Here is a 24,801-nt window from a genome sequence, read left to right as displayed (position 1 = left end):
AATATTAATATTCCTTGAATTGCGAAGATGATACGTAGACCTATCAGTGACGAAAGTAGGAGTAGTTTGAAGGGATGTGGGAACATCACCATAAATTTGATGAAAAGTGAAAGACGCGCACGAAAGAGTGTAGAGAGACTGCAAATCAAGTAATAGGCTAGTTGGGTTAGTTGTAGAACAATTTGTTTCCTGTATAAGCCTTCTTGCCTGATCATATAACTTAGAAAGTGGTTTCAAAAAAGAAGAGAAAGTTGACATCCATATTGTAGGACAATAAGAGACGTAGGACTGAACTAAGCAATGGAACAGAATTTTTAAAACTGATCCAGGTAAAATGTGTTTTAGCTTCCTCAAAATTCCAAGGCTCCTTGAGATCTTCATATTAATTAGTCCAATATGATGCTTGAATGAAAGGTTTTCATCGAGAAGAATACCGAGAAATTGGACATACCGACCTTAGGTCTACTGAGAGAGCCCCTTTAAAGCTGTATATTATTTAACTCAGGGCACGCCATAGAAATACGGGAAAAAATTAAAAAACTTGACTTGGCAACATTTAGGGCAAGGCAATTTGCATCAAACCAAAGAACGACTCTCTCAAAAAGGTCAACTAATTTGGGAAGCATCTCAGACTAAGTTCCTACTACAGTACCAATAGCACTGTCATCAGCGAAAGCAACGAGTGTCCAAATCCTGCGAAAACGATGGATTTTTTTAGCATTGAAAGATTCAGGATGACATAGGCGACAGCAAACTGTAGGATTTTGATTCATAACCGCAACTATAAGGTCATTAACAAAAACGGTCCAAGAACAGAACCTTGAGGAGCACCAAACTCAACTTCAGACTCAACTTCAACCTCAGACTGAGTCACTAGTATCTCCGTTTATCGGTTCTACAGGGGCGTATACTACTATAACTGATACCCTGAACTTTTTAGTCATTAAATGAGCAATTAGTATTCTATTATTAATGCTTTCCAACCCTAAACAAGGCTTAACAGCTTCCTTATTCATCATGAGCCCTACTCCCTGTCTATGTACCCCATCCTTCCTGCCTGAGTAAACAAATTCTATGTCACGTAACTTCATGCTTCCTACCCCTGGGATATGAGTTTTTAAAACTCCTAATAAAGGGTATCCACTTTGTCATAAGTTCCGTGTCAACCTGGACAAATTTTGGGAGCGTCACGAAAATTTTTGTCAGACTCGTAAAAACGTAAAAAAAACATTTAAACAATTTTTCATGTGTTTTTCGTTTTTTTTTGTCCCCCCCCCAAAAAAAAAAAATCACGGATACGGTCTTAACTATGAATAAATACAATCCTAATTGTTCCTTCCCCTTCACAGCAAAACGTAATTGTCAGAGCTGATCCTTCTTTCCACTGTAATAAACTTCTGCACAGATTAAATCTATTTTTTTAATGATCAAAATGATTGCCTAAAACTGTGGCGTATCACGGCATCTTATGATAAACTTTAGCTCAATGGATCATTAAATGTTTTCCATTGGTATTTGAGTAAGCTTGTAATAGAAATAAAGCATGGTCCAAAGCTATTAAAATAAGCTTTAAGATGCCAGCGAAAAATTACCTTTGGATTGTCTTAAGGTGCCAGGGGCAAATAGATTACTCTGCTATCAAAATATTTTATCTAACATCGACAGTAAGGTCCATAATCAAAATAATCTAAATTCCTTTACGTGAAATATTTTAGTTCTGCGCAATTAAGTTTAAATGAGCAAAACTTCACAATCAAAATATATCTTTTCGACGTAACCTTAGCCGTGTAAAGTTTGTCTAACGTCATATGAGTAGCATCTTTTTAGACGCCAGCAGTTTATTTCAAAATATGAAAATTGTAGCCTATATTATATATTTTTAGTTTAGATGGTAGGTAGGTGTATGTTAGAGATGGTAGGTTTAATTTAATTTAACTAGTTAAATTAATTATTTTTTTAATTTTAATTTTCGTCTTTTTTTTCTAAAATGCCACTTCACACCTTTTTAATTATCACACCTCAGGGGCAAATCTCCAGCATTTTTATTGGGGAAGGGGGCAAGAGGGGTCCATATCCGGATAGTCAAAGGGCATGGGCTATGTAATAATTTTTTTCTTCAAATTATTGGGACTTGATCCCCTTCCCACCCTCCCCCTAAACGACGCCCCTGCCACACCCGAAACCACTAGGCATAAGGGCATAACTGGACACATCTTTTTGAAATTATGCAATTAAACTTTCGGTAAAATGATTTAAAAATTTCTCTCTTTTCACCTTTTACTGCCCTCCCCCCCCCTCTGAAGTTTGTTTTTATTACCCCCCCCCCCTCCAAGAAAAGGAATAACATTCTAGACCACGCGCCTGGATTGACATAAAACATTGATTAACCAGGGGTAATACTTATTACCCCTAAAATTTGTAAAATTTGAGATGTAGGACGCCAAAACTCGAATATTTTCTTTCCCTCACTATTGTGTTTCTGTCGTCGGAAAAAAAAATGTCTGCGAATGTTGACAGTAGGCTTTTATTATATTTTCCAAGTTTAAACGTTCGCCTGTATAATTTGGGGCGGGGGAGGAATTCGTAAAATGCAAAAATCGTGGTCTAATTGATAAATATGAGGTTTGATAGAGTAATTGTAAACATTTCGGGATATACAACGGTGAAGGCCCATCCTGACTCCTCATATACTGTATTTGTTGAAGATGTTTTTGAAGGGTTTATCATGTACATCCTACCTTGATTAAAATGAAAGTAGTTCAAAATGCTATTAAGAATATACCACCAGTAAATGTCACATTTACTGAGTAATTGCACCATTATTCTCATTCAAATGAAAAAAAAAGACAGATGGCTTGGTAACTGAAAACACAATTCAGAATCAGTCTTGCGTTACCTCTGCCTTATTGTTAAGAGAAATATTATCATTCTTAAGCATGCTTTTGACTAAGAACTGTACTAATATTTCCGCCATGACTTGAACCGTCTTTTTGTCTATGGATATTGAAAATATACACTACCCATTGAAATTATTGAAAAAATACACTACCCATTTTGAGTGCATTCTTTCCAGGGTTACTGCCCCTAGTGATTTATCACTATTTCTATTGGTTTTTGTATTGCCTAAAATAAAATCACTAAATCAGCTCATAAATCACTAGATTATTGAAGAAAATCACTAAATCAACCAAAAAATTGCTAAAATCTGGTGATTTTTGTTCTCACAGGTTGGCAACTCTGATTCTTCCTCTTTGCTGCAAAACTGTATCAACCCTTTAAATACACATATGCCACATGAACTGCTTTTATCTGATTCCTTCGTCATTTCCTCCCCGAAGAGTATCTGAAAATAACCGTGCATGTTAATAACTTCCCCTTAGAGTTCCCCCTGAAAAACGCTGATGCAAACACTTTGAAATTGAAGAACATAGCCTATAGGAATTTGAATTTTAAAAGCCCTCTATTGTAAATATTTAAGCTTCCCTCCCTTTAATATATATATGAATTCATATTGATTTATTATCATTCTTTATTGTTTATATCATTGTTCGTCTTCTACAGGGCTGGAGATACCCTGTAGATACCCTTGAATATACGCGTATCTTAAAAGAAAAATAGTAAAGATCCTTTAGTGCCATTGCTGGTGCAGAGATCGTCAAATCGACGTTTCAGTTGCTGAGTCTTTTTTTACAGGGAAAAGTAGCAAGCCAGTCACCCGACCTTGCTGCCGCAGGACCGATCCCTTGGCCTCACATTGGCAAGCAGGGCATCAATCCACTGTGCTACTACAGGGTACACATATCTTAATTCACCATGTATTAAAACATCTTTTATGTTGTATTTTGTTGTAAATGTTTACTAAATGCATGGTCATGTCTTTTATCAACAAGGATCACAGTTTCTTGTCTTAAAAAAAAAAAAAAAAAAAAAAAAAAAAAAAAAAAAAAAAAAAAAATTGCAGGTTAGTATAGTCAAGTTTGTTTCGCCTTTTTTTAGTTTCTCTTGATTCTGAAATTTTAACTGAGGTTTCATGCATAGCCGGATGTTTTAAAGCAAGTCAGAGTAAAAAAAAAAGAATTTTTCGAGCTAACAATTGATATAAAGAGGTTTTTATTTATTATTATTTTTAAGGTCTCCTTGGCCAATTATACATATTGTGAAAGTATTTTGAGGTTCCCTTTTCTCTGTGCACATGCGCCCATTAGTCTAAGCCAATCTGAGACAACAAAATTTGTTGTCCCAGTTTGAAGTGTCACATATAAATCGAACCAACCTTCAAAATATTTTGCTTTCATTCAGATGTGCCTGGCCCTGTCCTGTTAGTTTCAAACCTTTTTGGAAATCACGACCGACACATTCAAAATTAGTTTCAAATTGTTTTCCACATATGGATCCACCTGGCCATGAAGCTTATGAATGTCATTTTCAAGCTGATTGGAGAGGCAAATTTTGAGACACGGCCTTTGTGTGTCCCATTTCTTACATTCTTCTGGTATGGAATGATCAAAACATTCAGTGTCAAGTAACTAGGCTGTATAAAAATATTTCCTAGTTCTAGCTGATCAGAAAAACAAGTTTTGGGTCAATTCTCTGGCGTAACACACTTTTTCATTTTTTTTTTGTCTGTGCATAAGGGTTCCCTTAATCCATCAGCTTATGGATATAAGTTTCAAGCTTTCTACCAGCAAATTATTGGACCTTTTTCAGACGGATAAATAATTCGAAAACTCTGTTGCATATAGCGTTTTTTCATTTGCTCAGGTACACCGGCTGTTTCTAGAGTTTATCCCTGGGAGCTATTGGAATCTTGGTCTAGCGAACGATCTCTTAAGAAGCTCTAGCTGATCGGACAACTAAGACAAAAAATGACTCCCTTTTCTACTAAAACCTATATGTGAAATATGGGTACTTGTCTATTATATAAAACACACTCGAGAAGTGAAGTTTTGTGACAATAAATGTGATTAAAATAGAATATTTTAATAGCAAAATTGTGAAGGTCATTTGTGAATTATTAAATTAAGAGCTTTGACGTCGGCTGACCGTCTCAAAGACAAAGAAAAGTTCATTATTAACACGATTCTTGACCTAGCTCATTTTAGCTCATTATTAACGCGATTCATGAGGACACCGCTTGGTTTGCTTTGACTAGTGATATAATATTGTGTCTCACCATGGATGTTCAAGGATCAATTCAGATTGTTGGAAGGGCTACACCATAACTGACCTGGAACAAGCAGGTTTCCCTCTTTTGAAAGTGAACCACAAAAATAATTTTGTCGACCCAGAAACCGGCGCATCTACCCATAAAATAAAGATACTTTGGGGTTTCGCAAAGCGGAGGAACAAACGGCACCTAAGTATATCCCGCCATAATTTACATTCATACTTAGTAGAGTACATGTGGCAGGTGACAGTAAAGGCAGAAGGCCTAGTTCATTTTAACGACATTTCTGAGGACATTTCTACGTTCTGGGAGCATATTTTCAAGTTGTAGTTTCCACAATTTTGCTAATAAATTCTTCTATTTTCATCATATTTCGTTTTTTTTTCATTAGGTTAAATATGCTTGGTTAGGTTAAAATAGGTTTTATTTTCTCGAGTTTGTTTTATATAATAGAAAAGTACTGAAATATGAATAATTTAATAATTAAGGCACATAGCCTCTGGGGCTGTGGAGGTTTTGTCTACTATGGACGCATAATTTTTAATCCTTTCGACGTTTTTGATCAAAAAACTATATCAAGATTTTGATCCAATGTTTTGGGGTTTACAGGGAGAGGGCTAACAGAAACGGGCACATACGAGGTGGTCAGGAAAATAAGTTTTAGGCCCTTTGATGGGTTTAGTTTTGGGGGAGTAAGCTCAGCTAGAGTCGACCCAGCTCAAAATGGATACCTGGAGAAATCTCGGAGAAAAACAAGGTGAAAAAGTTTTTAAAAAGGTACCGTGTATTGAAGCATTTTTTATACACTAGAATTCTTTTGGCCCAAGGACTTACAATTGTTAGTTTCAAACTGGTCAGGGACAAACATTTTTTTGTACCATTTCTGAGTCCCTTAACCCTCCCCCCTCTCACTACAAAATGTTCGATCTTTTGATCCCGGTACAATCCCTAAAAATTCAAAGCAATCTTACACCCAACATAAGAAATCCACTCTATTTCCATTATAAAACCATGTATTAACAGTTAGTAATTTGTATTATTTACAGCTCTTGCCCTAGGGGCTCTTGGGTCACACTACCCCCTATTATATATTTATTCAACATTTCGAATATTTTTAGAAATTAAGCTAACTAACAATTTTGATCAGATATCATTAGAATTATGGGGGGGGGGCTTGATTGCCCTCTAATCACTTTTGATGCTTAAGAAGAGAACTAGAAACTTCATTTCTATCGAACGAGCCCCTTTCCCTTCTTTCCCCTCTTTCCCTTCTCATTCTATATGATATGCCCAGAAAAAAATAAGAAATGTGGCTCTTTAGTGTAGGTAATGTTGGAGTGTTGCCTCTGAAAATTATTGTTTCGATAATCAAACAGTTCGTGGCAACGAGCTGTAAATAAGGAGCGTCCCGGCTAAACAGTAACCGAAACTCTAAAAAAACGAAATTTTGATACCAGTAGATACATCAAAAGAATCGTATTTTTATACTGATTTCAAATATATAAGTTTCATCAAGTTTAGTCTTGATGACAGCTATCAAAAGTTTGACTTTGTCTCACAACTTTATTTTTTAAAATAATAACAAACTTTAGCGTAAAGAGCAAGGCTTTGAGGAGGGGACAGCCCCTTTCATATACGGAACAATTTCTGTTCGTTTTAAGTTTTAATGTCGCTCCTTACTTTCAGTTAAAAAAAACTTGTTTTTTTTATTTAATCATAATATAAACCGTGTTGCTTATGAAAGAAGCAGTGAACTAAACTTCAATGAAGCTGAGAAACTGACCTAATTTGGTTTCTTTTGTCTTTGAACACCGTATATGGGTAAACCTTCCGGCTTGCCAGATAGCATCTAGTACACAGCAGTAAATCTTGACAGTAAAAAAAAAGAAAGAAAGAAGGAGATATGAGACAAAGACTTCAAAGATATGGCAGATAGCCAGCTATGACTTAACTTTTTAACGAATATATGCGTTGAAATAATTGTTGTGTTATTTTTTGTACCATCCCCGCGTTCCTTACAGCTTATTGCTATCAATTGCAATTGCTTTTCGTCACTGTCATCCAATGAAAACAATTCTCGGTACTCTTGCATTATATGGGCCTTTCTAAAAAGTCAAGTTTGGTTAATGCTAATGAAATAAAATAAAATAGGATGAATGTATAATAGTTTAGAAACATGTTTGGGCTATATATTTGTACATTAGGAGGTGGGGTGGGGGGTAAAGCATAGCATATGATAAATACGTTACCTAACCTAACCTAGGTACCCCCCCCAAACCCAAAAAAACAACAGTTTATCGTATACGCAATTAAAACCACGATGTCATTGTATTACTCTATAGCGGTTAACCCGTCAAAAACGGGTTTTTCGTGACTGGTTTCCGTATAAAGGCCCATATAATGCAAGAGTACCCAATTCTCTTTAAGAAAGGATGATTTTTATTGGGCCTCAGTACTGAAAATCAATTGTATTTAGCGCGGGGGTGGGGCGTTATTGCATTTATTGAGGCGGGGATGGGGCGTTAGGGAAGCGGTAGGGAAAATATTCTCTGCAGTAGTCTTCTTGAAATTCACCTCTAGAGGATCTAATCTGCCTAAAAAGTCTTATTTGTATGATTAATTCTCCTGGAATAGGATCTTCAGGCACATATGGGGTATGAGGGGATGGTGAAGAGTAGCCTGATTGAGAAGGTATGGCCTTTGACAAAAAAACATTCGGCCTGGACTGTAGATATTTACGACTCATTATGGGGTTGAAATGAATCTTTTTCTTGAAGAATTTTTGCCGATGGAAAATCAGTATTTTGTAGTTTTGGCACACATTTTCATAAAAAATTAGAATGGTGAATGGTGGTGTCTCCCCACTTAGTGCAGGTCCTACAAAAGTCCTGTATGTACTAAGAAAATATTTGGCCCCGTCCCTTTAAAGGTAGTCGAAGAAGTAGAATTTAAAAATGTGTATTAGTAAAGGATTTTGTATATTTTTTAAGTATTATAGTCCATTTTGGAAAAAAGGCAGTCAAGGATATATTTACATTATGCAATTCTGTAGATTGTTTCCACAGATGAGGTGGGAGCATTCTTGAAAATGCGCCTTATGCCTGAAAAGGGTATTATTTTTTTTTCTCTTTAGTTTGCAATGTTTTCTAATTTATGTGCAGGTACGTAGGTAGTATTTTTGGGGGGGAGGGGGGGATAATTAAAAATAATTTTATTTGATAATTTGAATAAGAAGTGCTCATAAATTGAGGAAAACTTAGGTACGTTAATGTACCCTTCGTGTATGTTAGGCTACTTATATACTTTAGTCTTGCAAGGCATTATTGGTACCCGTGCTGAATCTTATTTATGAATATTTAGCTGATAAAATATTTGCTTGATTTAAAGTTTTTTTTTCTGATTGAATGACCTTCCCGATTGTTTGTGAACTTTTATAACCTTTAAGGATAATTGCCAATTTGCTACTTTAAGGTACATATTTTAGCAACTGTTAACTTTTAGATACTTTTTGGCTACCCCCACCCCCCTATTGTGCAAATATATAGCCCAAATTTGTTTCTAAACTATTATATTTTTATCATGTATATTTTGTTTTATTTCATTAGCATTAACCAAACTTCACTTCTTGCGTGTTGCCCGGCTACTAAATAAGTACATATATATATATATATATATATATATATATATATATATATATATATATATATATATATATATATATATATATATATATATATATATATATATATATATATATATATATATATATATATATATATATTGTTTATAAATGTGTGCTATTTTACCTTCACAACTGCACACTTCTTAAATATTTCGAAATGTATTGTTTTCTTAGAACTCTGCTCTTGCGTGGAGTACGGGGTTCTCACCTCCTCCCCACAAAAGTTGACATTTTATAGGCAAGAACAATCTGAATTCTGTTGTTCTGCTCGGTGTGACCAAATATTTTTCATATTGAAAACCATTAAAAATTTCTCCAGTGCATGCTCCGTTTTCGTCTAATATTGCTTCCTAAAAATAAATTGGATTTTCTTCGGATCAGTATGCAAAAAAGCTAATAAACACCTGTCCGACGTCTGTTTTAATCAAAAGAACGTTGAGATTGACCCATTTGGGCGTTAGTTTATTTTCTCATAAAATCACGGATATAACTGAAGCACTGCAAATATTATACGAGTTTGAACAAGTCCGGAGGAGATTATGAAACATATCATTTGATGAAATTTAAATTTCGCAAAAGCGTAAACAGAATCTTTCTTTAGGTCTTGATTTCTGGCCTCGGCAAGTGTTTAGAGTCCAAATCCTTGAAGAAGGATCAGACGAGTTATTCGGGGATAAAGGTAAGTCTCATGTTAATGTTTAAAATTTTATATGTATTGTCGTTTTGACAGCTGTGCCTGCTAAAGGTATTCCAGGGCGTACATACAAGAGAATATAGGGGGAGAGGAATTTTGTTTTGATCTTTCTAATTAAGGGACGAAAAATTTATTTGGTACTCCTGTAACATACTCGAGAAGTGTAGTCAGTTTAATCCTAATGAAATATACCAGAATATAATGAAAACATAATTCTTTAGATTGTATAATAATATAATTTGGGCTATATATTTGCACATTAGGGGGGCGTGGGGGTAAAGTAACCTAATTTAACCTTACCCCCACTCCCCCAAATGTGCAAATATATAGCCCAAGTTATACAAGTCCAATGCATTCCGTCATCCACTATTTGTCTGTGTGGCCATGAAACTGGTTTTCATAGGTCATTCAGGCAACTTCTCGAGTGTGTTCTGAATAATACAGGAGTATCATTTATTTTTCTTAAATTTAGGGGGAGTCGCCATTTTTTTTCTATTTTTGAAGAAAATACTAAAAAACTATTTTTTTTCAAATCTGGGGGGAGGGTAATTTTTTTTTCAATTTTTCAATAAAAATACCAAAAAAGACATTTTTATCCAAAATTTAGGGATTGTACAATATAGGAATAATGCGGTGAAGGAAAATCTAAAAGAGTGCTCAGCAATTGGAACGGTAAATGGTAAAGTGGCGGTTAAGTAAAATAAGTGGTATTTTCCGCTCTTGAACGAGGCTTCATTTTTAGATAATTGAGGTTTCGTTGTTTCTATTGGCTATAGTTTTTTTTTGAATTGCAGAAAATTCTACATTCTTAGAAAAAGACCAAATTATTATGATAGTTCTACTGTATTTTTGAATTTCAGAACTTGGTGGGCAAAAAAATAACTTCCATTGTATTGCTGTGACTCCCCTCCCTGATCCGCGTGGCCACACACAAAACACTGGTAAAACAGTGGTAAGCGAAAACTGGTAAAACACAAATACAGTTCCCTTTTACATATTTCGCTGTTGGGTATTTTCCACAGTAAAGAAAATATGTATAAAGGGGGAAATATATAAAGGGATTATATCCTTATACTGTGGGCAGTTTTAGGTGAAAATTGTCCTCCTCCCGTGTTCAAGTTTGGCGGGAACAGGTGCCGTCAAGTGTCGTTGGCGTTTTCCATCTGATCAAAACAGATAAAATTCATGGTTAGCCAAATAATAGGGGTGTTTTTTCACTCATCAATGTGCTAAGATCTTACGTCTTTTGTCAGAAAACGCTTAAAAGTGAAATCTTTGAACAAAGATCTTACAACTTTGGTCGTTTTTGTGCAAACGTCTGTCATCATTCTGCTCTGATCAGCGGTCTGAGAACAATGATGAGTAGATCATCAAAGTTCTCTCATCATTGTTCCATATGGCAAAGTGGCGGCCTTCGCACTTTTTGCTAACATCAGTGAGCTGTAAGATCTTAGAACAAAGATGAGTTAAAAAACGATAATCTTTGCAGAAAGATGTAAGATCTTAGCGCTAAAAAACGGGCCTAATAATTTGCCTTTGCGTAACGAAATTAGCCAGCAGTTTAAAAGGAAGAAGGCGAGTATATTTATATTGTAAATTTATTTGCTGTACAGATGCACGTGTTGCACAGACAAGTCAAATGATGTATTTCTTAGGGAATCGGATCGCGAACCCTTTGCAAATTGACACATTGTATGCAGAGGTGGTTATAGGGGAGGGACAGAGAAGACACTTACCCCGGACGCAGAAACCTTTGGGGCGTAAAATTTCAAACAACTAATCTAACGGTTATAATCATTTTGTAATTATTGAAATTTTAATAATAAAGTTGAGGGCGCAGTGAATGAAAATAATTAATCTATTAATTAAGTAATAAAAACAGAATAAATTAAAAAATTTATAAATAATAATGATTAAATAATTTAAATAATGAATTAAGTAGTAAATTACTAATTAACTAATTATCGGAAGTTAAAGTACTTACGTGTTGTAGCGACCACACTTTGTTCTTGATCTGTAATGAAACCGGTTTTCTGCGTACACTCGGAGATAATCAGCTTAACATGAGCGAGATAAAATCCTATGCAGGTATATTTTGATTAAATATGTAATATATAGAGTTGGTTAAATTAGGTTCGGTATTTGATATAATGCTTTCTGGGCTGCCTGCTTTCCGTAATTCTTGTTGTATTTTCCATAATTTTGATACTAAAGTATTGTATTTTTTATCATATTTTGGTAAATTCCATTAAGATTCAATGGTACTGGTGCATTTTGCGGGCCCACCGCTATATACTGTATCAAGGAAACCAGTCACGAAACCCGTCAAGCGGGCTATTTGCAAGAGACCGCTATAGATAAATGATCCCAAAGCCGTGGTTTCTCAATGAGTTACAATATTGAAAAGATATTTTTTGGAGTATAGGGGGGGAAGGTACCTAGGTTAGGTTACGTATTTAATATATGCTATGTTTTACCCCCCACCCCTAATGTGCAAATATATTGCCCAAATTCGTTTCTAAATTATTATATATTCATCCTATTTTATTTTATTTCATTAGCATTAACCAAATTTTACTTCTTTCGCGGTGCCCGCATAATGTACCAGTAAAGATTAAATTAACTTAACTTCTGTGATGTGGTCACTATAATACGTAAGTGCCAAAAATAATTTTGTTAATAAATGAAGATCTTGTCAAAATTTAGCCGGATGATTTTTGGGAGACATAGGGGTGGTACTAATCAAGATTTTGCCGTAGGCGCACGATAGGTCAGAACCGACATTGATTGTCTGCAATGCGACGTATTGGAAAATGTGTTTTACGTTAAATTAGCCTAGCTACATCTTTTCCTGTCGGAAATGGGGTTAAGACAACCTCTATGTCAAAGGACGACTCTTATACTTCTCAAAAGATTAAAGGAATGTATGTAATACGGATGTTGTTGAATTAAATTGCTTATTCATTCTTTCACGCTCCCATTTTTTCGTGTTTGATGTTTAAGCACCGAATGCTAGATCTTTCTTATCCTTTCTCTTCCGCAACCTGGAAATAAATGTCTCCATTCACTTTCTCTAAATGATCTAATTGTTCTACGTGTCTTGAAAAAAGTGATTTAAACATGATAGGCTATTAAGGTGTTTATAACGAATGTACATTAACGAACGTCTGATGAACTGTTTAACGTAAACATCAAGTTTGCAAGGTCATAGGTTTATGCCAAAAGTAACAAAACGTCTGTTTTGTCAAAAAGACACTTATCAAAAGCAGCCTCATCGCATACATATTTGAAACTATTATTGAGAAAACTTGCTTGGCTTGCCTTAAGACAAAGTAGGTTATATTTACCAAGAAAATATGAAATTGGCTTAATGAGAAAACTTGCTTGGCTTCAGACCTCAGATATTTGGTTCATAACATTGCACAGTTATTTCAGAGCTGAAGTTGGGTGATTGGCTGGGAGAAAACGACAAATTTGCCCCCCCCCCCTTTACACATTGAAAAATACATTGTGTTCCCCCCATATTCGTATGAATTTATTACAGGAACAGAAATGGGGGGGGGTAAACTAAATGATATTCTGAAAATTAAAAGGTTGAAATTTTCTTAACGTAATTGAATTCAAATTGTGTTGAATCTAGTATCTAGTTTTGGGCACATAATAGATTGTGTTAACACTCATTGTTTTTTATGATAAATTTTCTCTCATTTGACTAGGGTCGAAGACAGGGGTTAATTTGGGCCAAAACCCCTGACACTTCAAATTTCCTTGAAAATCTGGGCACTTCCTAATCGAATTATCTTGCTTCTTTTTTTTTTTACAATTGCCCTCTCCCCCTTCCTAGGAAAAGAAATTCATTTCCGACTTCCAATTTCGTGTTTGTTTTTAACATACCGTCTGCAAACACCCTCTCATCAACATTTTTCAGCGATAATGGGCGTTGAGTGTGTACGCTTCTATTTGGTTTCATAGGTAACTATTTCGGCGCAGGCGTTAAAATAAACTGTCGTTTATTTTGGACGGCTTCGTTGCTGCCATCGACGTTTGTTTTACCGAGCATTTGTATACCCCCCCCCCCCCAATGCGTAAGTTGCAATATACTATACACCACTGAGAAACGCTTGATAAAAAAAACGCCTAGTGTGGCTCGGGCCTAAAGCTAAGCTAATAATGTTTACAGCCACACTTTTAGGGGAGGGGCTTACAGACACCGAAGAAACATGTTAAATGAACTGCCACTTTATTCATTCCTTTAACCTGGGTCAGTGAAATCGCCGGTAACGACTCTGTGTTTTTATTAACAGAAATTGAACCAGCTTTCCTCTCCTAGACTCGTTTTTCCTATGATTACTACGAAAATACAAAGCTAAAATTGGAAGGTTTTATTTGCCAAAACGGAAGCCTTTTTATAAGTTCTACTTGTTTCTGGCAAGAACATAAAGGTTTGATATTTCTATTATTGTAGAGATTACAAGTTTGAGAAGCCTTACAAGTCCAAGTTTCAATTCTGTGTACTGCGAACTTCTCACAGGAAGATGGCTGTAGCATTATTTTATTGGAATCTATTTAATCTACTTAATTAATTTAGTCTATTCAATCTTTTTGGTTTTTGTGTTCTATAGTTTCATTTTATTTGTTCATTATTATTACTTTTTTTTATTTATTTTTTTCTCCTTTTTGCTCCTCTCTGTAAGTGATTATTTTTTTTTCTGAGTAAGCGACTCGTCTGTCTTCCTTCTTCTTTACGGGCCAATGAGCCTTTGGGGGAATAGTAAAATATAGTATTAAGCCCGTTCTTTTGCGAAGTTTACAAGAGTTGCCACTCGGTGAGAAAAAACTGCCCTATTGTATGTGCGTTTCATGATGAATAAATCTTACCGGACAGAAATCCAAAGATGACCAAGCAAAACTTGATGGACTTCCAACTCTTTAAGTATAAGAATCTGGAGGTGGTCGAAGTATGGGCTTTCCATTTATTATTGTAGGTAAGACATTTAATGTTAGTAAAATGACTACGTATGTTACGTCAAAACAAAACGAGTTCTTATTAAATATATGATAATTCTTTTAAACATTTATTTACGACAGTGATAAATTACAAGGGTAACAAAGCACATTCTTGGACCATATCTCAAGGGCAAAGCGAAAACAGAAATCCCTAAACTTAAATTAACGAGTTTTCCTAACAAAACCGACGTTAGTATCAATTAGGTGTCATTAAACAAAAGGGGTCTAAAACAATGAGACCTAAACGGTCTCAAACAAAATTTTCCAAAATCAGACGAACGATAACATACTGTACTTTTCTAAGTTAAAAAATATCAAAAAAGTATTATGTTAATTACAGTTAAAAAAAAAAAAAAAAAAAAATGAAAGAGTATACACTCAAAGAAATTTTTCTATATGATTTAGCGACAACTATGAGCATTGTGAAAAATGCTTCTAATTGGAAAAATACCATGGAAAAATCTAATGGGAAAAATCCCATTCTAATTGCCCTTGGATTGAGTAGTCATTTTTAAAAGCATCGAGGGGTCGATCAAGCTTCAGGCGTAAAGATGGGAAGGAGGAGAAGATGGCAGCCCTCCTCAAATACAGAATAATATCTGTTCGTTTAAGTAATAATGTCGCTCTTCTTTCATTCGAAAAAAAAACTTGTTTATTCATTTAATTGGTGTTTGCTTGTAGTGAGGGGGGCTACCGCGCGTCAAACCCTATGCATCAAAGTTCAACTTTTGCAACACAATGCTTTGAGAGAAAAAGCTCTTTTAGTGTAGGGCTTGTCTTTCAAATTTTTTTTTAATTTTTAAGACTAAGCTATTGTCTCGACAGTAACTGAGGGGTGAGCTCTCCCCCTCAGTACCCAATTGCAAGCTTCGTCCGATATTCATCCATATATGTTCTCTTCCTAATGAAGGGAGGTCAAAGGTTAAATCTCTGATAATCTGAATATTCACTCATTTTATTTAACGTATTTCTCATAGAAAGTTTCAGAACAAAATAAAGCAAAACAAACCTTAAAAACAACCATAAAATGAAGAGGTCCTCTTTAAGCAACGATGAAAGGGCAGCTCAAATTTGTTTTAGTAGCTGTTTAAGGTCTGTTATGTTTTTATTTTGTCCTGAGACCTTTTATTTGTATTTTTTACTCTTTATTTCCTTTTTTTCGGTCGGAGGTCTCGTCCCAAACATTTGCATTCTATTCTTCTTTTCATCACTAGCTGGAATTACCCTTGTTTTTTCTCCGTCATAATTTTTTGTTTTATTTTATTACGGCCTTTAATACTTGTAACCTTACTATATACGTTTTCGATATTTTAAAATTGATTTGGTATCTCATAATTTTCATTCGATAACTTTCTTGCCCTCTTTGGGCCAACACTGCTGTTTTGCCCCACATAGTGACAGAAAATGACCCTTTGCTGCGGCGCAAAGTGGGGTACTAAAACTTTCAGTTATCGCATAAATGGTGTAGAGTCCTGGTGTCGCTGGTTATTTGGTTTGGAACGGGGGTCAATGGTGTGACCCTGTAAGCTCAGCCAGAACCCAGCTCTAAATGGATACCTGGAGAAATCTGGGGGAAAACACGGGAAGCATAGGATAATTGCCCCCAACCACGCATTGCACTCCTGGTCGAAGGCATTGAATCAGGAGATCTGAACCTGCGCAACGCAGACCTTTGGTTCAGCATGCGAAATTTTTTTTTTCTATATTATAGGACCATTGGTTCGATGCAATTGCTCTTCGGGAAAAAAAGAACTTACCAAACACATCCGTGATCAAACTTCTAGAAAGAAATATAAATTTGCCTGTTATTTTGGATAGGAGTCCTCCCAAGGCCACTCAACACGTCCCCAGGTGGCGGATAGGGGAATGTCTTTCAGATGTGTAGGGTACCTCCTTGAAGGGAGGTGCAGACCAAGAGGAGATCCGGTCTCTGGGGGTCTATAAATAAAGCTGGAGCACCCTTGTCTGGGGATCATGAATTCAGATAAGAGTAGAGAGGGCCTTTCGACTCCGGATTACACATAATTTATTCATGATTTATTGATCCACTAACGGGTCAATGATACCTAGGGGAACTAGATTTCTGAGAAATTAATTTGCATAATCGAGGGGAATTATTGATCCACGGAAGGGGAATTAAGAAGCAATATGGCTTCTTTGATCTTTAGGTCTGAGGGATAAATGGTCTTTAGTGACAGAGATAAATGAATATTCTATTTTTTAAATATGCCTTCTCTGATCTTTATTAACAGAGATAAATTAATATTCTATCTAAACCTTAATAGTGTAGCTAGGAACACCTATGAGATGAAGAAATTAACGCGGGAAATGGTTTCGTGGGAATTTCAAATGTGAAAGCGCTGAGATGCCGAAACAAAGGAACACGCAGAAATAGGGGATTATTTGGGCGAAACAGTTTGAGACATTTCAGAAGATGATTTAGGCGAAACAGTTTGCGACATTTTAGAAGATGATTTAGGCGAAACAGTTTGCGACATTTTAGAAGATGATTTGGGGTGAAACTCTGTGGTCGTTATAATACACAAGGTCCATTTGAACAGTGTTGTGAGGTCCCCTACCCCAACCCCAAAGGGCCCCCGAGCCCCCAAAGCCCCCCCCCCCCGAGCCCCCAAAGGGCCCCGGGCCCCCAAATGCCCCCGGGACGCATCACTTAGAGTGGTGCATCACTCAGTGAACCTAAATTAACCCAACTTTTTACATATCTCTTCAAGATATATAAAAGTATATAAACATCAAGAGAATGTAACAGTGACAAGGTAAACCACGACAAAACACTACTGAAATATTCCACCTCTTACATTTAAAAAAAAATGTAAATGAACTTTGAAACATCAAGAGAATGTAACAGTGAGAAGGTAAACCACGACAAAACACTACTGAAATATTCCAACTCTTACATTTCAACGAAAAAGATCCAAAACGCACTTTGAAACGTCAAGAGAATGTAACAGTGACATGGTAAACCATGAGAAAATACTACTGAAATAATCCAACTCTTGCATTTCAACGAAAAAGATCCAAAACGAACTTTGAAACAGCAAGAGAATGTAACAGTGACATGGTAAACCACGACAAACACTACTGAAATAATCCAACTCTTGTATTTCAACAATAAAAATCCAAAATGAACTTTGAAACGTCAAGAGAATGTAATAGTGACATGGTAAACCATGAGAAAATACTACTGAAATATTCCAAATCTTGTATTTCAAAAAAAAAAATCCAAAATGAACTTTGAAACGTCAAGATAATGTAACAGTGACATGGTAAACCATGACAAAACGCTACTTAAATATTCCAGGTACCTTGTCTTTCCCAGCATTTAACCCAGTCTGACCTTTGTCCGCAAGGTCATCATTCGTATCCGAACTATTATCAAAAATAGTACTGGTTGAAAATTTTACCTGCTTTTTAATTAAACTATTATAAATCGAATTGATCCTAAAATCCCCTTCATCTCTCTTGATACTAATACCCCCATATATTATCTTTCTTATTTCTATAATTTCCCTGAAGCTTTGTAAAAGTCCTACAGACGTATCTACTATTTTTGTTTGATCAAATAAAATACTGTGATGAGGAAAATTATAAAGATGTTCTGTAACAGCTGACTCAAACGTTTCTGGTGTTTTATTTGTTTTAGAGCGCAATCTATGGCATTCTTGTGTTGCTGTAGCCTATTTTCTAAAATCTGTTGTGTTCTTCCCACATAAAAAAACCACAAGAGCATGGAATTTTGTATACTCCCTTTTGCAAATTTCTCGGTACCTTGTCTTTCCTTTATTTAACAACGAGCTTATATTTTGTCCTGATTCAAAAGCTGTTTTTATATTATGTTTTTTTAATTCTCTTCTTAATTTTTGTGATAATATTGGGATAAAAGGCAAAGTTATGAACTTTGTTTCTTGATTTGACCCATCTTCTTCTAATATTCCTGGTTCCATTAACTTTTTTTCCCTTTTTTCAATTATTTGAGAAATTCCGGATAGCCATTACCTATTAGAATATCCTTGATAAAAATTAGTTCATTGCTTATGTATTCTGGTGATGCTAATTTTAATACCCTATAAACTAAAGAAATAACCACACCCCTTTTTACCTGGATCGGATGATTTGATGTGAAAGACAAGTAACGGTTGTTATTAGTCGGTTTACGGTAAATTGAAAACACTAGTTCGTTTTCATTTCTATGGATCAAAATATCTAGAAACGGTAACTCATTCTATGTTTCCTTTTCAATTGTAAAAATTAATTCTCCTCTCATATTCTTTAAATGTTCCAAAAAACCCTCAATTTGTGATTCCCCATAATTCCAAATAACTAAAATATCATCCATATATCTGCCCAAAAATTTAGGTTTTAAAAAATATGTTTCTATAGCTAAATTTGCTAAATACTCTACATAAATATTTGCTAACAACGGACTTAAAGGCCCTCCCATTGCCAATCCCCTTATTTGATGGTAAAAATTATCTCTAAACGTGAAGTAATTAGTATACCCGCTAGTTATTCTGACTAAATTTAATATAGTTTTTCCAGTTCAATTCCCGAAGATAATTCTTCTATCTCATTTTTACGTTCCTCAAGTTTTTTGGATAAAATACTAAACGATTTATCGAAAGGAATATACGTATACATGGATTTTATATCAAAACTGAACAATCTAGATTCTTCTGATATTTCTACACTTATAAGTTTATCTTTTAAAAATTCCGAGTTTTTTATATACGAATTTTGGAGATATAATAAAGGTTTAAGAGTCATTGCTGCCCATTTCTCGATTTTTTACCGTTGGTGAATTGGTCGTTGAAACAATAGGTCTTAAAGGGATACGTATTTTATGTATTTTTGGCAAACCATATATTCTAGGGCTAACTGATCCCCTTGGAAAGAACTTGTGATACATCTGGGTGTGTTACTTCCATTTGTTTTAAGGTCTTCTAAATCTTTTCTTAATCTTTTAACATACAATTCAGTTGGGTCTGGGTCTGAGTTAAGTTTTTTATATGTTGAAGTATCACTTAGAATGGTTTCTATTTTACTATCATAATCATCTTTTTCTAGAATTACTACTGTATTGCTCTTACCCGCTTTCGTTATTATTAGAGAATCATCTTTTTTTTAATCTTTTAAAACTTTGATATCTTTGGTCTTAACATTTCCTTGATAACCGCAAAAAATTTTTAAAATATTCATTACCGCTAGTCTTAAGTCATCTACATTACTTACATAATTTGGAAACTTATAAATCCCTGTCTCAATCTTTGAAATAAGTTCCTTTGTCGGTACATTTTTAGAATTAGGTCCGAATTTTGTACCTCTTTCAAGGATTTCCTTTTGTTCTTTGGTTAACTCCTTTTTGCTTAAATTAATCACCCCAGGGCCTGGGAAATAATTAGGCTTATACATTGATAGTTTTTGTTTTTCTTTTTCCCTTTTTAGCTGCAAAAATTTTTGGTTTAGTCTTTCCCTAGATAATCTTAGAACATGTTCAAAAGAATTTTTAAAGATTGATATAATTTGTTGGAAATCATTTGTATTAAGAAAATTACCAAGGCTATGTTTAAAAAAATCTATTTCTTTTACAACTTGTGATCTCTGGAAACGTTTATCTTTTAGCACATGGTTTAAGTTTAGTAAATTTACTTTTCTCGTGTGCTTTTCTTCATTATATGTATTTAAATGATAATTAAAACAGAACGATTTTGGAATTATTTTATTTACTTTGCACTTTTCTAAAAACTTTTCTAAAAACCTATTTGCTTCCAAAATTACATTTGTTTTTCTACTGAAAAATGCATAAATTTTAACAATTTCAGTAATTTGTTGGAATTCAATAAGCAAGTCAAAATTTCAACAGAATTTTTTTTACTTGCTTGAGTTCAATAATTAAGTCACAATTCCAACAGAAAAATTAGATTTTTTTTACTTGTTTGATTTCGAGCAAAACATTTTGTTGGAAATCAATTTTTTTTTATAGTGTTTGACGTATATTATATCAAATATTTTCGTCATAATTCAAGATATAAAACTATTTAAAAAATGCTAATTAAATAAGGAAAGTATGGAGGGGAGAAAGCCCTGGGGTCCTGACACCCCCGAAGTCTTAAACTTCATTGAAGTTTCTGGGCACTCTTATTCAAATTGTCAAATTTTTTATCATTATTATTGCCCCTCCTCTCCCGAATTGTTTTTATCATAGGCACATGACCCTATGATTTAAATTAGATATCTAAACACAAGTTTATTAAGCATTAAAATCATGAACCGGAGGTCACGTTTTAAGTTTTATATTAACCACAAATCTTTCAGTAAAACACCTTTTTTCGTGATCCCCAAGTCATTTATATTTTCGTTTAGTATTAAAACAGCTGCTTTGCACAGGCACTAAGTCTACCCGCCTTAATCGTTGTTTTGTTAGTTCGTGTCATAAAACATTTTATATGTCCAAGGCGGCTTTCAGAATATTTTTATTGTTAAATTTTAGCTATTAATAAATAGTCTTTGTGCTGTTATTCTGTTATAAGAAGGAGAACAAAACTAAAGAGGACTGATGAAAAAACTTCTCGTTGCTTATGAAGAGTTTATGGTGCTTATATATATATATATATATATATATATATATATATATATATATATATATATATATATATATATATATATATATATATATATATATATATAATTGTAAATATATATTATATTACAATTTTTTAAAATATAATATATATTTTTTAAAGTATAAAAGTGGACAGTTTTTGGCAGTTGTGGGCGCCAATTTAAAAAAAGGAAAAGGTTTAAAATATAAAAGTGGATATTATGATGTCTGTTTTCTGTTATTATTTGTAATTTATAATATATTACTGGTAATTACTTGGTAAAACAAAACAAAAAAAAACCGTCTTCCTAATTTAGTAACTGAGATAAATCAGCACTTGAACAAGGTCTATATGTATAATTTTTTACAATATAATATATATTTTTTAAAGTATAAAAGTGGACGGTTTTTGGCAGTTGTGGGCGCCAATTTAAAAAAAGGAAAAGACTTAAAATATAAAAGTGGATATTATGATGTCTGTTTTCTGTTATTATTTGTAATTTTTAATATATTACAGGTAATTACTTGGTAAAACAAAACAAAAAAAAATGTCTTCCTAATTTAGTAACTGAGATAAATGAGCACTTGAACAAGGTCTAGACCTTACTTATCCATCCAATCACCTAGGACAAAACAGTATATCCAACCAGATAATCCGAAAATAAAGTCGAAAATAGAGCCAAATCAGCACTATTAAGTATGTCAATGTCCCAAAACCAAGCCATAGCACCTTAAGTCTACAAAATTTTAATATTCCCCAAGTAATCACCACATATCAGGGCTCCTCAGATAAAAAATCATTGCCTATATAGGTTTCGGCGTTTAAATTTTATGACCCAGGCAAAATGAGCGCGCCATGCCATAGCTGTTTTATCACGTCATCTGTTTTATTATATATTTTAAAAAATAATGTATTATTAGGTGTAACATTAATATCTATCTAGAAAATGATCATAATTGCCATTCCCAATGCAGGATTCCAGCTTTAACTCTGGTGGGTATATTTTATTTGAAATCTCTAAAAAATCTGCACAATTTATCACCAGAAGGTCATCTAAATACCTTTTATTATTTGAAAGCAAATATTTTATGTTACTTGGATTCTTTTTAGCCATAATAAAATCATATTCTAAATAGCTTAGAAACAGGTCCGCTATAAATGGACTAGCATTACCCCCCCCCCCCCATAGGAATTCCAATACTTTGATTATACAGATTACCATTAAATTTTATAAAAGTATTAAACAAAACAAATTCTAGTAGATCGTGAATCATATTTAAGCTATAACATCTTGCACTAGTGGTACTGTTAAAGTAATTAGTCCATTTCGCCTTCTTATTTTACTTATCAATTTTTAAAAAAAGCCGAATTACGCAAAAGAAAAGCTTTCTTAATAAACTTTTTTAAATTTACAAATACTAAATTAATTGGTATATTTGTATATAATATAGTGAAATCAAACGAGTCCACTCTTTTGGCTGAAACTAAAGTCAAGGATGACTTAACATTGCTACTTTAAAATTTGCGCCATTGAAGTACCAGTGACAATAAAAATAGAAATTGTTTGAATTGGTCAAATGGAAACGTTTACAATCATATACTTCTTAAAAAAATTAAGTAAAATCAGAAAATAAATTTTTAGTGATAAAGACAAGCATTTACAGCTAAATACCTATGAATATATGGCTCCAAATAGCCTAAGAAGGCGTAGCTTTATCTTGAAGGTATAGCTATCTTTGGGATTCATCAGACTGTTAATGTTTAATTTTTACATACAGGCAGCATTGTCAAGTTTAATTGATCAGTTTTTGTGACTTGTTATCACGTTCAACATAGCAACAATGACGAAAATATGACATTACCTCAAAACTTCGTAATTCTGAAACAGTCAAAAGAAAATCTCACTAACCGGTTTCCAGGCATAAATAGACCGAAAATGGGTCGAGGGAGGGGTACAAAAATATTTTATTTTAACCCTTGTTACTTTAAGTGAAATTTGAACTTTAAGCAGAAAGGGTATGCGAAGAAAACTTGCAAGAGCATGCTGGTTAGTCACATTGGACAACGATGATAAAAGAAAGGAATTACGACAGACTACGTTGCGAAGTGTTCCAAGCTCCCAAGATCCTTTCTCACAAGATCCTCCCAAGATCCCAAGATATTAAATGTTTCAACCTCCCAAAATCCTTTCTCTCAAGATCCTTCCAAGATCGGATACCCGTCCGATATCTACCAATAGGGCCCAAAATCACTTGATCATCTTTACCGAAGTTGTGACGAACACAGTTAGTAGTTGCAATGCCGCTTGTATTGATTATCAACACCAAGAATCTAATGGGATAAATATTTGTCAAAATATTTTATCCTTAAGTCGCCGTTAGTGTGGATATCTGAAGATACCCAAGGCAATCTGGGAGAACGTGCTCCCAGTAGAAGTGATTCTTAGAACAGAATCCTTAAACTCCTTTAAAGACACGCTGGAGGCATTTTGGGTATGGAGTTTGGAATGACTGATGGCGTTTTGGGTATGGCTGAAGCATTTGTACAGTTGGATTTTTGCTCAATAATTCCTTAGAAATTCCAATTTGAATTATTTCTATCGAATCACTAGTGGCTCAATAACATGTGTACTATGGTTTTGTGCAATGTGTACTGTATGAATGTATTTACGCGCGCTCAAATTATTATGGATCAAAATCCTATTCAAAATGTAGCACCAGGGGCGTCGTTTGGGGGGGGGAGGGGGCAAGGGGGTAGCATTTGCCCCGTCCTCCAATAATATGGAAAATAAATTAATGTATATCTCATGCCCCTTGACTATCTAGATATAGGCCCCTCTTGCCCCCGACATAAAAATGCCGGAAATTCGCCCCTGCTTAACACTATAATCTAAGTTCGGTAGGTCAGCTTTAATTTTTATATTTCATTATTTTGAAATTACTCGCATATTTGTTGCTTTGATATTATCATATCATATTATATCATATTATGATATTATCATATATATAATATTATCATATTAGCCTCTATAAGATAATTTTCAAGCTCATTTGTTAACTATATAGCTACAGCAACAAACAGCACAAAATTCGACGTCCCCCAAACAGTGGTCTTCATTGCATGAAAAACAGGGATCACTGGGGTTACTTTTAATTTGGCGCTGCCCATGGCGAGAAGATTGTCTTTGGAAATTATTATTTTGCCATTTTTTATTTCTACAAAATTTAGGAGATAAAAAATTAATTTAGAATCAAGTTAGCCTCTTGCTCTGATAAGATCCACACTACCTGGAATCGTCTCACATAGCGGCATAATTTTTATTAGTGATTTCTTCATCCTCCCAACTCTGCTATGTCTAGGGAAAATATTTATTTTTCTGCGTGTTTTAATGATGTGTCATCTGTGTCCGTTTTTTTTTTCATTGCGATTGATGTGTTGTTCTAATAAATTTTCTGAATGTTTGGACTAAGAACTTTGCTGAAAAAAGAAGAATCTGACGTCCCTCACCAACTTGGCCCAAAAAATATAAAAAACAAATTTGACTGTTCACACAGCTTTAAACTGTGCCTCATACGAATACATCTTTCAGCTTTTTTATTTCTTAATTTAGAACTACTTTTTCCAAAAAGAA

The 24,801-nt window shown here is 34.3% G+C and overlaps 1 protein-coding gene across 6 annotated transcripts in view; it reads left to right on the top strand.

Annotated features, from left to right (window-relative positions):
* Nucleotides 1–24,801, top strand: part of LOC148955763 (uncharacterized) — a 280,415-nt gene that overhangs the window by 39,794 nt on the left and 215,820 nt on the right. For 3 of the 6 annotated variants that reach the window (XM_089104165.1, XM_089104158.1, XM_089104179.1), the window contains exon 2: nucleotides 9,451–9,528. The exons of 1 other annotated variant lie outside the window; for it this stretch is intronic. The gene's annotated coding sequence lies outside the window, so the exon portion shown is untranslated. Of the gene's footprint in view, nucleotides 1–3,693; nucleotides 3,793–9,450; nucleotides 9,529–24,801 lie in introns of those variants that run through there. 2 more of the 6 variants (XM_089104171.1, XM_089104163.1) reach the window with 1 other exon arrangement.

Source organism: Artemia sp. Qi Xiang Cuo, chromosome 2 (assembly GCF_049724085.1).
Source record: "Artemia sp. Qi Xiang Cuo chromosome 2, ASM4972408v1, whole genome shotgun sequence".
Lineage (NCBI taxonomy): Eukaryota > Metazoa > Arthropoda > Branchiopoda > Anostraca > Artemiidae > Artemia > Artemia sp. Qi Xiang Cuo.
The sequence above is the reverse complement of the archived record's forward strand: the minus strand, read 5'-3'. Positions and strand labels throughout refer to the sequence as shown.